The following is a 15,372-nucleotide window of genomic DNA, read 5'->3' as shown; positions in this document are numbered from 1 at the left end:
CACATACCACTTTCCATTTCATTCCACTTGTCAGAACTTAAATGTACTCCATCACTCCTAGATGGAACAAACAGAGACAGGAAAACATAGTTTTTATTTTGGGATAGAATCTGCTCAGTTAAAAATCACAAACTGTATCACTATAGGAAAAGAGAAGAAAGAATATCAAGAAGTAGCACACAATTTCATCCTCAGGAGGTTAAAATTCTCTTGCAGTAGTTTAGGATGTGAGTAATTGATGAGGAAATGAACAGATGAGATTTCCAGGAAAGTTTCTGGATATGCATGGAGAAAGTTAATCTATCTTGCTGATTTTCTCACTACCACTAGTTCAGGATATTTCAAATACTCCTGTGCCAACTGTAAATGGAAATTGTTAATCCCAAAATAGCAACTTCACTTTCAAGGAATAGGAAATGAAAGGGAAAGCATTAGAGTCAAGGCAAAAATAATTTCTTCTCAAATTCAAATTTATTTTCTTTTTTTTCTTGCTTCTTAGCCAAAGGCCAAAATGGTAAATATGTGAGGTACTTTTTCTAGACTGTCTCTTCAGGGCCAAGTTTAATGTTAACTAATAGATTTTGTAAAAGGCATCTCTTTGACTCTCTAGAGGCACATTTGGGAGATCCTGGCCTGGAGAACTACTTTCAACAAGTCTTTTTTTTTTTTTTTTTTGCGGTACGTGGGCCTCTCACTGTTGTGGCCTCTCCCGTTACGGAGCACAGGCTCCGGACACGCAGGCTTAGTGGCCATGGCTCACGGGCCCAGCCGCTCCGCGGCATGTGGGATCTTCCCGGACCGGGGCACGAACCCGTGTCCCCTGCGTCGGCAGGAGGACTCTCAACCACTGTGCCACCAGGGAAGCCCAACAAGTCTTAAATGTTGAGAATAGAAGCCAAGGACCAAGCTGAGGGTATTTAAGGTGATTCATCTTCTAAGATAATAGCAGACAAAAGTGAGAGCAATTGGTGGCCACCAGAATGCAGTTTTGAGCAAGTAAGTCACCATGTGTGAGAAAGATCTAGGTGTGGAAACATCTAGGGACAAGTGTACTGATACTGTTATGAGTTAATTATAAGCCCACAATATATTTATGGTCCTGATCACAGAAAGAATTCTATGGGGCAAGAATTCTCACAGGACAAGTGGTATTGTAAAAGAAAATTCAACATAAAACCATTTCCTTGAACACCATTTTTAGATTACTTTTCAGTAGTTTTGAAAAGATACAAAGAGTAGGGGAGGGAATCTGCCACATGAACCAAGGGAATGAAGTTAACATCAGCTGTAATGGGACAAACTGATATCAGGTGCCTAATGTTTGCCAAAGGACATATAACTGCTGTGATATTTACTGGCCAGAAAAATAAGCAAATCATAATCTAAATCTAGTCATGAAAAACATCAGTGTTATTCAAATGTCAAGCCACATAGAGTGCCCATATTCCTCAATCTCTAATACAGTAGTGTCTTTAAATAATCTTTCTTTAGCATTCTAGAGAGGCAGTGTCTCCTAATTACTCTTATCTTTCAGAAATTTCTGCATTATTCTGGGCCATAAATGCCATCCTGTTTAGATGTGCATTTTCTTATTTATTTTTTTTTATTATAATTTTTTTTGGCTGCTTTGGGTCTTTGTTGCTGTGCATGGACTTTCTCTAGTTGCAGCAAGTGGGGGCTACTCTTCGTTACAGTGCACAGGCTTCTCATTGCGGTGGCTTCTCTTGTTGCAGAGCATGGGCTCTAGGCACACGGGCTTCAGTAGTTGTGGCTCAGAAGCTCTAGAGTGCAGGCTCAGTAGTTGTGGCACAGTGGCTTACCTCCTCCATGGCATGTGGTATCTTCCCGGACCAGGGCTCAAACCCGTGTTCCTGCATTGGCAGGCGATTCTTAACCACTGTGCCACCAGGGAAGCCCTAGATGTGCATTTTCTTAATCCTGATCTACATAGAGCTGACAGACCATCCATATGGGAACTAAACACTACACTTCCCTTCTTCACTGATATCCCAGGTCCCCACTTCATCCTACATATGAATCTTAGCTATCAATAACTTTCCAAAGTGATCTGTCACAAAGGGAACATTATCTGTAGTTTCAGGTCATTACTTCATGGTGGCAAGTGCTCAAGGCCCATCAGAAGTCTGAATGGAGAAAACAAAGAAGGATCTGGGATACAAGGGAGAAGTGTTCTTAAGAGTTAACCTTGACTGTCACAAGAAAGAAGAAAAAAAAGGTAGTTGAAAAAAACTTGTTAGGCAGAAACACCAGAAGTACAGAAGTAAAATTTTGCATGTTCTAAAACCATGGCATTTCAAGAAGTAAGGAGGACATAGCCCCTGACCCAAGACAGGACATTTACCTGAGAACCTGCCATTTCTTCCTCTTCTGCTTCCTCCTCTAGGTTTCTTCCTCAGGTGAGATTATGTGGAGAAATCACGTCAGCATCTTGAGAATATGCCTTTAAAGGCTTCGGCACAGATCCTTTACCTGCTACCAATGTGGCCATGGGCAGAAAGGCCTTGAAACTTAGGAAAGTCAACCCTTCCTCGTCTCAGGAGAGATTCAGGAACAATGAGCTCCTACCTGGAGAACAAACTTTGAGCTTCTTCTTTCTTGTCTTCGATGACCCTCCCTTCCCACAGATGCCCCTAAATTTTGCTACACAATAGCTAATGTGGGCTCCACCGCCCTGCCTCTACCAAACCCACGTAGAACAGACCCTGTTACCTCCCCTTGGACAAAAGCCTGGACTCAACTCTCATAAATATACTCGGAAGCCCACATACTTAACCCTGGCCTCATTAGAATCACCTGGAGCACTTAATTAAAGCAACATTGATGTTCTCACCCAGACCAATGAACAGAATCTGTGGGAGAGGACCCAAGATTTGATAGTTCTCAAAAATCCACATGTGATCTTTGTTGAAAGCCCAGGCTGAGAGCCACTTATGTAAACCTTGCTTCTCAAGCTTTAATGTGCATAAAAATCGCTTGGATGGATGTTAACTAGACTTATTGTGGTGATCATTTTGCAATATGTACATATATTGAATCATTATGTTGTACACCTGAAACTAATATAAAGTTATATGTCAATTATATCTCAATTGTAAAAACCACTTGGAAAGCAAATAAAAATAAATAAATAAAGATACAAAGAGAAGAATTGGTCAGGATCTAGTCCTCCCTGGAGCTCTTAGCCCTAGCCCAGAATGTGACCTGGATTATTTGAAAAACATGACTCTTATAGGGAGGAAAAACCAATCAAAATAACACTCAGAAGAGATCCTAGATCATAATTTTTCCTTTTCTCTGCTCAAGGTCCAGGTTACATTTGAAGGAGAGAAACTAATCCTTTAGTATAATAGCCTGTTAGTTCCTCTGAATACCAACAGTAGCACCTAATTTATCACTACACCTTCCAATTCAGGACTTAGTGCTCTAACAGGATAACAGAGCTAAGGAATGGCTTTCCTTTCTAGTGTTTAAAATTTGTTTAGTACTCCAACAAGTTAATAAAGCCTAATACTGTCTTAATGCCCTAGATTTTCAGCCCTGATATCCTAATAGAAAATTAAGGTCATATAGTATTTATAAATAAAAATATATAATAACAAAAATATTATGTTCCTTTGGAATTTTCTTCTTCCAACTTTATTGAGATATAATTGACATATAACATTGTGTAAGTTGAAGACATACAATGAGTTGATTTGATATATATTGGAAAATTGTTACCACCATACACTTGTATATTGCAAAATGATTATCATAATATGCTTATGTGTATATTTTTCTAATAGATCTTTTTTGGAGTATAATTGCTTCACAATACTGTGTTAGTTTCTGTTGCACAACAAAGTGAATCAGCCATATGCAAACACATGTCCCCATATCCCCTTCCTCTTGAACCTCCCTCCCGTCCTCCCTATCCCACCCCTCTAAGTCATTGCAAAGCACTGAGCTGATCTCCCTGTGCTATGCTGCTGCTTCCCACCAGCCAACTATTTTACATTCGGTAGTGTATATGTGTCGATGCTACACTCACTTCGCCTCAGCTTCCCCCTCCCACCCCATGTCCTCTTTATTCCTGCCCTGCAACTAGGTTCATCAGTACCATTTTTTTTTTTTTAGATTCCATATACATCCGTTAGCATACAGTATTTGTTTTTCTCTTTCTGACTTACTTCACTCTGTATGACAGACTGTAGGTCCATCCACCTCACTACAAATAACTCAATTTTGTTTGTTTTTATGGCTGAGTAATATTCCATTGTATATATGTGCCACATCTTCTTTATCCATTCATCTGTCAATGGACATTTAGGTTGGTTCCATGTCCTGCCTATTGCAAATAGTGCTGCAATGAACATTGTGGTACATGTCTCCTTTTGAATTATGGTTTTCGAGGTATCACCTCACGCCGGTCAGAATGGTCATTATCAAAAAATCTAGAAACAATAAATGCTGGAAAGAGTGTGGTGAAAAGGGAACCCTCCTGCATTGTTGGTGGGAAAGTAAATTGATCCAACTACTATGGAAAACAGTATGGAAGTTCCTTACAAAACTAAGAATAGAACTACCATATGACCCAGCAATCCCACTACTATGCTTATATATTATTTCAGATGTTTCATTGTTAGTATATAGAAACACAACTAATTTTGTGTCCAGCAGCTTTACTGACTCAATTAGTTCTAACAGTTTTTTGGAAGAGTCTATAAGATTTTCTATACATAAGGTCATCAATGTGCAAATAACAACTTTCCTTCTTTCTTCCTAGGTTGGATGCCTTTTAATTCTTTCTCTTACCTTTGCTCCAGCTAGGATTTCCAGCACTATATTGAATAGGAGTGGTGAGAGTGGGCACCCTTATCTTGTTCCTGACCTTGGAGGAAAAGCTTTCAACCTTTCACTCTTGATTATCATGTTGGCTGTGGGTTTATCATATATAGTCTTTATTATGTTGAGGTTTGTTCCCTTTAGACCCAACGGGTTTTTACAACATGAAAGGTTTTGTATTTTGTCAAAAGCTTTACTGATCTATTGAGATGATCATATGATTTTTATCTGTCATTCTATTAAAATGGTATATCAGGGGCTTCCTTGGTGGCGCAGTGGTTGAGAGTCCACCTGCTGATGCAGGGGACACGGGTTCATGCCCCAGTCCGGGAAGATCCCACATGCTGCAGAGCGGATAGGCCCGTGAGCCATGGCCGCTAGGCCTGTGCGTCCGGAGCCTGTGCTTCACAACGGGAGAGGCCACATCAGTGAGAGGCCCACATACCGCAAAAAAAAAAAAAAAAAAGGTATATCAAATGTATTGATTTGTATATATTGATCCATCCTTGGATTCCAGGGATAAATCTCGATTGTGGTGTATGATCCTTTTAATGTGTTGTTAAATTCAGTTTGCTAGCATTTTGTTGAGGATTTTTGTACCATATTCATGAAGGATATTGATCTATAGTTTTATTGTAGTGTCCTTATCTGGTTTTGGTCAGGGTAATACTGGTCTTGTAAAATGAGTTTAGAAGTGTTCCCTTCTCCTCCTACACTATTGGTGGGAGTGCGAATTAGTACAGCCACTATGGAAAATAGTATCGAGGTTCCTTAAAAAACTAAAAATAGAGCTACCATATGATCCAGCAATCCCACTCCTGGACGTATATCCAGAAAAAAACACAATTCGAAAAGATACATGCACTCCAATGTTCATTGCAGCGCTATTTACAATAGCAACCTAAATGTCCATCAACAGAGGAATGGATAAAGATGTGGTACATATATACAATGGAATATTACTCAGCCATAAAAAAGAACAAGGGCTTCCCTGGTGGCACAGTGGTTGAGAGTCTGCCTGCTGATGCAGGGGACACGGGTTCGTGCCCCAGTCCAGGAAGATCCCACATGCTGCAGAGCGGCTAGGCCCATGAGCCATGGCCACTGAGCCTGTGCGTCTGGAGCCTGTGCTCTGCAATGGGAGAGGCCACAACAGTGAGAGGCCCATGTACCACAAAAAAAAAAAAAAAAGAACAAAATAATGACATTTGCAGCAACACAGATGGACCTAAGCAAAGTAAGTCAGACAGAGAAAGACAAATATCATATGACATTGCTTATATGTGGAATATAAAAAAAGGCTACAAATGAACTTATTTACAAAACAGAAATAGAGTTACAGATGTAGAAGATAAACTTATGGTTACCCGGGGGTGAGGGTGGGGGGAGGGTTAAATTGGAAGATTGGGATTGACATATACACACTACTATATATAGAATAGATAACTAATAAGGACCAACTGTTTAGCACAGGGAACTCTGCTCAATACTCTGTAATGGCTTATATGGGAAAAGAATCTAAAGAAGAGTGGATATATATATATGTATGTATGTATAACAGATTCACTTTGCTCTATACCTGAAACTAACACAACATTGTAAATCAACTATACTCCAATAAAATTTTCTTTTTAAAAAAAGTGTTCCCTTCACTTCTATTTTTTAGATAATTTTGAGAAGGATTAACATTAATTCCTTAAATGTTTGGTAGAATTCACCAGGGAAACCATCTGGTCCTGGGCTTTTCTGTTTTGGGGGGTTTTTGATTATTGATTCAAACCCCTAACTCATTGTTGGTCTGTTCAGATTTTCTGTTTCTTCATGATTTAGTCTTGGCAGGTTGTATATTTCTAGGAATTTATCCGTTTCTTCTAGGTTATTCAATTATTTGGTGTATAATTATTCATAGTAATCTCTTATGATCCTTTGCATGCCTGAGGTATCAGTTGTAAAGTCTCCTCTTTCATTTCTGATTTTGAGTCTTCTCTCTTTTTTCTCAGTTAGTCTCTCTTTTTTCTCAGTTAGTCTAGCTAAAGTTTTTTTAATCTTGTTTATCTTTTCAAAAAACCTTGATCTTGACTATTGTTTTTCTGGTCTCTGTTTCATTTATTTCTCTGATTTGGTTATTTCCTTCCTTCTGGTAACTTTGGGCTTAGTTTGTTCTTCTTTTCCTAGTTCCTTGAGGTGTAAATTTAGAGTTTTTATTTGAGATCTTTCTTTTGTCTTCATGTCAGTGTTTATCACTGTAAAATTCCCTCCTAGAACTGTTTTTGAAGCAACCCATAGATTTTGGTATGTTGTGTTTCCATTTTAATTTGTTTCAAGATATTTTTCAATTTCTTCTTTGATTCATTGGTTGTTCAGGGGTGTGTTGTTTAATTTCCACATATTTGTGAATTTTCCAGCTTTATTTCTGTTACTGATTTCTACTTTCATACCATTATGGTAAGAAAAGATAGTTGATTTCAATCTTCTTAAATTTTCTAAGACTTGTTTTGTGACCTGTCATATGCTTTATCCTGGAGAATATTCTGTGTAAACTTGAGAAAATGTGTATTCTGCTGCTGTTGGATAGAATGTTCTACAGAAGTCTGTTAAGTCAATTTCTCTAAAGTATGATTCAAGTTCAACGTTTCTTTGTTGACTTTCTCTCTGGATGATCTATCCATTATTGAAAATGAGGTATTGAAGTCCCCTACAATTACTGCATTCTTGTCTATTTCTCCCTTCAGATCTGTTAGTACTTGCTTAATATATTTAGATGCTCTGATGTTGGGTACATATATATTTATGATTGTTATGTCTTCTTGATGAATTGACCCCTTTATCATTGCATAATAATAGGTCATATTATATTATTTAATATGTATATAATATTATATAATGAACTTCTTTGTCTCTTAATACTATTTTTAGCTTAAAGTCTATTTTGTCTGATATATGTATAGCTACTCCAGCCTATTATTATTTTTGTCATCTTTGCCAATACAATCCAAGAAAAATGCTATGTCATTTTTTTGTTTGTTTTTTTAAGTTATTTGTGACTGTATAGGAAAGATTTTTTAGATAATTAACTGCAGCCACTAACATGAAGAATTTTATCAGAATGTTACAAAATGGTTTACATTCTTGGGCAAGGTTATAATTTAATAGACATGTCAAAGTTATTTCCACAATCACTAGGTATTAAGACTATTTAAATGTTAAGTTACTTGAAATTTAATCAGAGTATTCTGTTTCACATTATTCCTTAAGAATGAAAGGAGTTACACAATAAGCAAAGTCAGAACTATTTTTTCTTTTTTCTCCTTCTCAGGAAAAACATTTTTTACTATCACATGAGCTTTAAAGTCAGTAATATTGACTATGACAGCAAGTTCAAAAAACCATATTCACAAGAATATATGGACCTAACTAAAAAGATAGTATCTTTGGTAAGATGAAATTCTTTTCTTAGCATTGTTTTTTTAAAATGCTATGCTCTTTAAAATGCCAGAATCCTAGCACTCACCTTCCAAGTTGGAAATGATTGATAATTTGATATTATTTCTTACCACTACCTCAGTTCTAGATAAGGATAGTGAGCCCTTTCAGAAAGTCAGTTAGAATACATGTATGGGAGGAAAAATGTAAGAGGGACACATTTTGAAACATCTAAGAAATGCCTGACATGTGATAGACAGTCAAGAATATTTCTAACGTATTAATAAATTGAATGAATAAAACTTACTCTACCTCAAAGATACCTGACCAAGGCTATGCTGTTTCTGCTCCTAACTTAAACAGTCCTTCAAGGAAGAGAAATGGCCAGTGTAGAAGAGAACATACAGCCCAAAATAAAAATCTTCTTGTTGATCCTCAGTGTATGTAAAATTTTTAAATGTCTACTTAAGAATATGCTTGTTATAATTTAAACTTTACTTGACTAAAGACCTAGTGAAAAGTCTTGACTGCCCCTTGGACATAAACTTCCTTTATCATAGATACCACTCTAACTAACTCAAATAATTCTATCAATCAAACCAAATTCTGCCAAGAGCAATGGTGTCATCATTCATCTCCCGTTTCCCTGAGCAGATTCCTGACAGGACATTTTCAGACCTAACTGTCTCTGAGTAAAGCTTGTAGTTTTCCCACAGCATTCCACTACCTCCAGTTTCTAATAAATCCAAAGACTTTAAAAGTTTTGGTGTGCTTTTACCATTAGAATAAGAGTTAGCATATAGAAAATGAAGAAAGAAAATTCCCACTTTTAATTTAGCTTTATGATAAAGAAGGAAATGACAAGGAAGCAGTGTAACACAAGGACTAATAAATAGTAGACTTTGGACTCAGAGTTCTTGTTCAATTCTGTGTGTAGCCATTTACTACCTGTATGACTTCAGGCAAGTTATTTAATCTTCCCACACCTCAGTTTCTTCAACTAAAAATGAGATGACAAATACCTATACCATGGAAATGTTCTTGGCATGACATAAGGTTAAATATGTCATAATCTTAACAGAAGTCTTATTATTCTGTAAACCCTTAAAATAAGGATGGTCTAAAACAATTACTTAAAATAAGAGTGCCAATAGACTTAATAAATTATAAGTATATAACAAAGCTAATATGTAAAATAAATAAAATTAAAATAACTCCTTATATGCCCACACTAAGAAATTCACCTTTTCTGCTATAAATTCAAATCAACACGTTCAAACCAATTAATCTATGTTTACTTCACAAATGAATATTCCAAAACTATCAGTCTGATCTATTATCATATCATCTTGGTCAATCAACCACCGATCCTGACATCTTCCTTCAGGCTCCTTTAGCAGTCCTCATTCCCAATTTGTAAGTCACCTGTATTAAAACAATCACCAAATATTTCTCATACTTTTTCATTTACATGGGTCAGAATGCCTGCTTTTACATGCCTTTCCTTCTATTTTCATTTAATTCAATGCTCCTTATAATTGTTACCATATACACAACATTCAAAAGTACAACACTGGTGATGATAGCATGTACCAAATGGACTTGTGAATCATTCATCAAACTTACCTATTAGTCATTATTATTATAATGCACACAGCCTGTTTTTCTTCTGATTTCCATTAAATAATTCGTGTGATGATTCACTCTAAAAGGAGAAAAGGAATTAAATAAAGAGAGCTGCTGCTTCACTATGAATCATAGTTTTTTTTTCACTACAGAGAATACACCTTCATAGGGAACATTTTCATGTTTTAGATATATGGTTTTCTAGTGGGAAACTCAAAAGAAATCTCGTTATTTCTTTCTTTTTTTTTTTTTGTAGCTCTCCAGCAGATATGATGTCCAACTACAGTGAATATAAATTCTAAAATTTAGGAATGAGGTAATACCTTAACAACAAAAATTAGCTTTACTAATTGTCAGGACTGGTCTAAGCACTTTATATATTAACTTATTTGATTCTCCTGATATCCCCATTTTCCATATGAGGAAACTGAGGCATGAAGAGGTTAATTTACCCAAAGTCATAATGCAAGTATGCTTCCTTCTACTTTATGATTTATTGTCCTATAATTAATGAGCATGCAAACATAAAATCTCAAGCACATTTCCAATTACATCAATTTTCACATGACAGGTCAAATATTCCAAAATGTTTAACCAAATACTATGTGGTTTTCACATATAAATGCAGTGGATTATAGATGACCGAAATGATACCTGATATGTGTAAGATATCTAAGATTACCCATAAGAAACAGGTCAGCCAAGTTTATACATCAAACCACTTACCAGAGTATCCAAGAGCAGGGGGCATCTTTGGTCATTATATAACCAGGGTATTCATCAAATAACAAATTTTCTGCTGAGCCAACCTAAACCTGGTATGGGCATATGCACCTTTAAACTTATGTCTCTCTGTGCAGCCTACCAAATGACAGATTATCTATGGAATTCATCAGGATTAGAAGTATGTAATTTTTAAAAGGTAACAAAGTGAAGGATAATATGCAGGATTCCTGTCCTATCTAATATGAGTAAAAATTATGCCAGTGTTCATTCAGTTTCATGCCCTTCAAAACTTATAAGAAAACTAAATTCAAGATTACTGTACTCTCCAATATAGGCTATTGAAAAAAATGCTGATCTGACATATTAAATGCAAATCATTGTGCGTTAAATTTTTAACCATGAAGGAATTGAGAATATCCCAGGTTTATCAAAAAAAATGCAACCAACATTATGGAGATATTATTCATATTTCAAATGGTATGAAGAAAACTTAAAAAATTACTGATGCGCTAATTTTCTACAATTGGAAAATAAGGAGAGAAGAAATATTAGATGCTCAGGACAGGATGTCTGCAGACATGGTTATGGAGGGTGGGAATGGTAATAATGAACACTAACATAATTCTAAGTGAGTTTCTGAAACTTGGCACTTAGTTTCAGGTCAAATATCTAACAACCCTTTTCCTACAGGGTGTACCAAGAGACTGAGCTTCTTAAAAACAAGGATTGCATGAGTGCTACTGGGGAAACTTCTATAAATCCACCTTACAGCTTCTTGGAACACCCTAAGCCTGAAGTTACTGTTCACTCTAAGGATGGTTCTACATCTTCCATATATCCACACCTTATTAAACACATATTATATGCTAAAGCTGGGTGTCTGAGTTCATTCTGAAGCTTATTTTTTTCAAGTATCATTTAGCAGGCATCATTTTTGGTCTTCAGTCTAATCTCTTTCCCTGGTTTTGGTTCATAGTATTCCCATTCTCCCACTCACCTAGTCACCATATCTTAAAGTCAATTTTGACCCCTCCTTCTCCATTATCTAAACATTATCTCCATTATCTAAACATTATCTCAATTATCTAACCATTCACCAAATTTTATTAATTATTTCTTCGAAGTATTTCTAGCCTGACTTCCAAAGCAAGATTGCTGATTAAAAGCAAGCATTTATCCCTCTCTGTCTCTCCTCAAATCTCACTGAAATGACAGAAGACAAATAAAAACAATACAATGTGTCTTACAATGGTGGAAATGTTGCCACCCAAAAGACTAAAAGAGTGAGGAGTTTCTGGAAGATAAAAACTAGAGCTCCACTAAGAGTAAAATCTCAGCAGCACAGTTGCTGACAAACTCCAGAGCCCTGGAGGTAAAATACCAGCCTCCAAGAAAGTGAGTCTTCCCAACAGAAGCTTCAAATAAACTCAAGATCAGAGAAAGCAAAGGTTGAAAGGAAGTCATAGTGGGTAACTAATTAATTAACATAAGGTATTAATTATTCCAACAGGAAGTAATATATTGTAAATTAATTAAAGGACTGAATCAAACATTCTACTGGAAGTCTATACCAATGCAATTACAAAAAGAAAAGGGAGTAATATGTGTACATTGAAAAGAATGAGGGGAAAAGGTCATTATATACTGACAATATTACTAGATACTTAAAATATTCAAAAGACTTAGTTGAAAAATTACTAGAAATAATAACAGTTTTGCAATGTGGCCAAATACCAGACCAACACACAAAAAGTAATAGTTTTCTTAATCAGCAAAAATAACAAAATATAAACATTATTTTTAAATTCCACTTAATAGCAACAAAAACTATAAGATATACATGAATAAAACTAACATAAATTGTACGCAAGACTCATTATTTTAATTATATCAATTCTGTTCAAACTAATGATAAATCCAGTACAATAGTTTATGATAAAGATGCAATTTCAAATTCAATAGTGTTGGGCCAATCAGCTAGCCATCTGGAAAACATAGGAAGTGATATTATTTGTGTTTCTGGTGTAATCACTCAATTACATAAGTAGTTAGCTTGTGCAAGATTCTGTTTACTTATCTGAAGAATAGGACTGGTTAAGATTATTTATAAGGTGGTTTATAGATTTAAATTCCATGAATCTGTGGATTTATTACTATCAATTCTAGGATGCTATTATCTAACCACTCCAACTCCAAATGTTGTCTTCCATCTCTGAATACCGACAGAAAACACAATCTATGGTACTAATTTTGTCACTTACTGTGTCTTCTCTTTGTAGCTACAGGTATGCTCCCTGTACCTCTTGCCCCAGTCATCTCCTTATATTCAAATAATATTTGAAAAAAAGGAGAAGAAAAAGTCAGGGGGAAGGGAGTTAGGAAGGAGTGAGAAAGAAAAATGATGAAACAGCTTAAAGAGGAAAAGGCAGATTACGGATCAGCAGAAAATTTCTGCAGCCTAACAGAGTTGACGACAGTTGAACTATTCTGAGCATATAAGTAGCTATATATTTTCTCTCATTTCATAGGATTTTCTTTTCCACAGGAAACAAGATACTGGAATACTATTGCTCTTCTAGAGTGCAGTACAGTATTTCATTGTCTTTTCTTCAGAGATATCAGTAGCTAGCTCACACACTCTCATCTAAAAATGTTGCTCTTGACTCTATGTTCTCCTCCAGCATCATTTTCCTGCTCTCCTTCTCAGTAAAATTTTGTTGAAAAAGTTAGATATGCTTGCTGTTTCCACCTCCTTTGTCACCTGTTCTCACTTTAACCCAGTCCAGCTGGAATTTCTCTCTCCCGCACGAATTCAACTACTCTCATAGAGGTCACCAAATACCTCACTGTTGCCAAATCCGATGGTCACTTCTTACTTGAACTTCTCACCATTACTTATGTTCCTTCCTGAAACTTTTCTCTCTTTCGTTTACAAGATACCTCCTTCTCCATATTTTCTTCTTCACTAACTGCTTTTCCCAGCTGCCTTTGCTGGTTCCTTATCATCTGTAGATCTCTAAATATAGTTGGTCCCCTCTGCATTGTCCAGAGTCTCCCTTCCTTCTCCATCTTTCCCCCTCCTTTTATCTTCTCCTCTCTTCTCTATCTGTACTCCCTCTACTTCATACTTTGTATGTGTATGTGTGTGTGTGTGTGTGTTTGTTTATTTTTTGCTCCAGATTTCTTTGCCTTTTGGCCCTTTGGTTGCTTGCTCAAACTTCATCATCCCAAATCTGTTGCTTGATATATGTTTTCAGATTCTAAACTCTGGCTTTCCTGTACTCACCCCTTAGAATTATTTAACAAGCCCTTATATAGCTTTTATTTATTAGGACCGTGTCTGTCACTGTTCTAAGCATATGACATATTATCTCACTTAATCATCATAACAGCTCATAAGCAGCATATAATTACTGTCCCCATTCACAAAAGGTTTGACAACACATATGAAATATTGCCAACCAGTGAATCTCATCCAAGCCTTAGGGGATCCAGGGTAATTTCTGGGGGACAGTCACATAAGCATGGAGTGTCCACATGACTCTCCTTAACTACTTAGTCTGCAGCCCCTCCAGAGGTGAAACTGTTATACCATGACCCAGGGTCCCAGGCAAGTAAAAAGCAGGCATCCCCCACAGGCATCCAGCACAGTGTTAACATAAACCATCTGGTGTGGCCCAAAGCCCCAGGTATACAAACACACTCTTCTCAGGCAGGACATTCCAAGGGCTTAAAGGTTATCCCTCAGAAGCTGGTCAAGGGTCACTCCTTCCTTTGGAATGTACAGGGATTAAACACCCTAAGCCTACTGAGTTAACTCTTTACTGCACATATAGCTTCTAAAACTTATGCATCTCACAAGAAAATTAGCATTGTTATTTGAGGAAGAGGGTTGGGGCCCTAGAATGATGATGAATGCCTCATGAGCATCAACAGTGGAAGTATGTGGTAGAGGGAGATAAATGAATCTTGGTATTAAGGAGCTAGAATCCAGTGTGTGGGAGATTCTTCCAGTCATCAGACATGTAAAATTTTTTAAAGGCTTCAGTTTTTGTTTTTGTTTTTTTAGGTATAATTGACATTAACATTGTCAACATTGTGTTGGTTCCAGGTATACAACATAATGATTCCATCTACATGTATATTGTGAAATGACCACAATAGGTCTGGTTAACATCCATCAGTACACATTATTTCAGTACATGATCAAATGGAAGTTCCCTTGTACTAGGAACATATTTGATAAGGCAGTATGTAAAATCATAAATATACCATTACATTTTTTTCTCTTATAATGGAAATCATACAAACTAAAATATATCAGAATTTCTGTGTTTTAGGACTCAAACCTATGGTACTTAAACAGTTAGTACACATGTTCATACATGAAATAAGCCTAGATCTTCCCTAAACTACATTTTTCCAAATAAAATTTTAATGTTAATTTGAAAAATAGATAAAATAAAATGCCATCCTTGTTGTATTCTAAGTCCGTATATAATCTAGGATCTATTTTTTTGATTCTATATTGTGTTCCACATTAATTGTATAGCATTTCTTTCTCATAACTTCATAATCAACGGTCTTTTTTTTTTTTGTCAAATGTGCATTCCTTTAATTTTTAAAAATATACACAGGAGAAGCCATGGGTTTTATATAAGAATATACACATTACCAAAGCATCTCTTATTGTTTTCCAAAACTCTATCAGTCTGAGCTTTATAAATTAAATATATCAGAACATTTTAAGTT

The 15,372-nt window shown here is 36.1% G+C and overlaps 1 long non-coding RNA gene across 6 annotated transcripts in view; it reads right to left on the bottom strand.

Moving 5' to 3' along the window:
• Positions 1–15,372, bottom strand: part of LOC109548823 (uncharacterized) — a 199,662-nt gene that overhangs the window by 110,676 nt on the left and 73,614 nt on the right. For 4 of the 6 annotated variants that reach the window (XR_012332014.1, XR_012332018.1, XR_012332019.1 and 1 more), the window contains 2 exons: positions 9,895–9,973; positions 8–57 (listed from right to left, as the gene is read on the bottom strand). This is a non-coding gene — a long non-coding RNA (uncharacterized lncRNA). The remainder of the gene's footprint in view (positions 1–7; positions 58–9,894; positions 9,974–15,372) is intronic. The other 2 variants (XR_012332015.1, XR_012332017.1) reach the window with 1 other exon arrangement.

This window comes from Tursiops truncatus, chromosome 5 (assembly GCF_011762595.2).
Source record: "Tursiops truncatus isolate mTurTru1 chromosome 5, mTurTru1.mat.Y, whole genome shotgun sequence".
NCBI classification, from domain to species: Eukaryota; Metazoa; Chordata; class Mammalia; order Artiodactyla; family Delphinidae; genus Tursiops; species Tursiops truncatus.
This window is presented reverse-complemented; position numbering and strand designations above follow the sequence as displayed.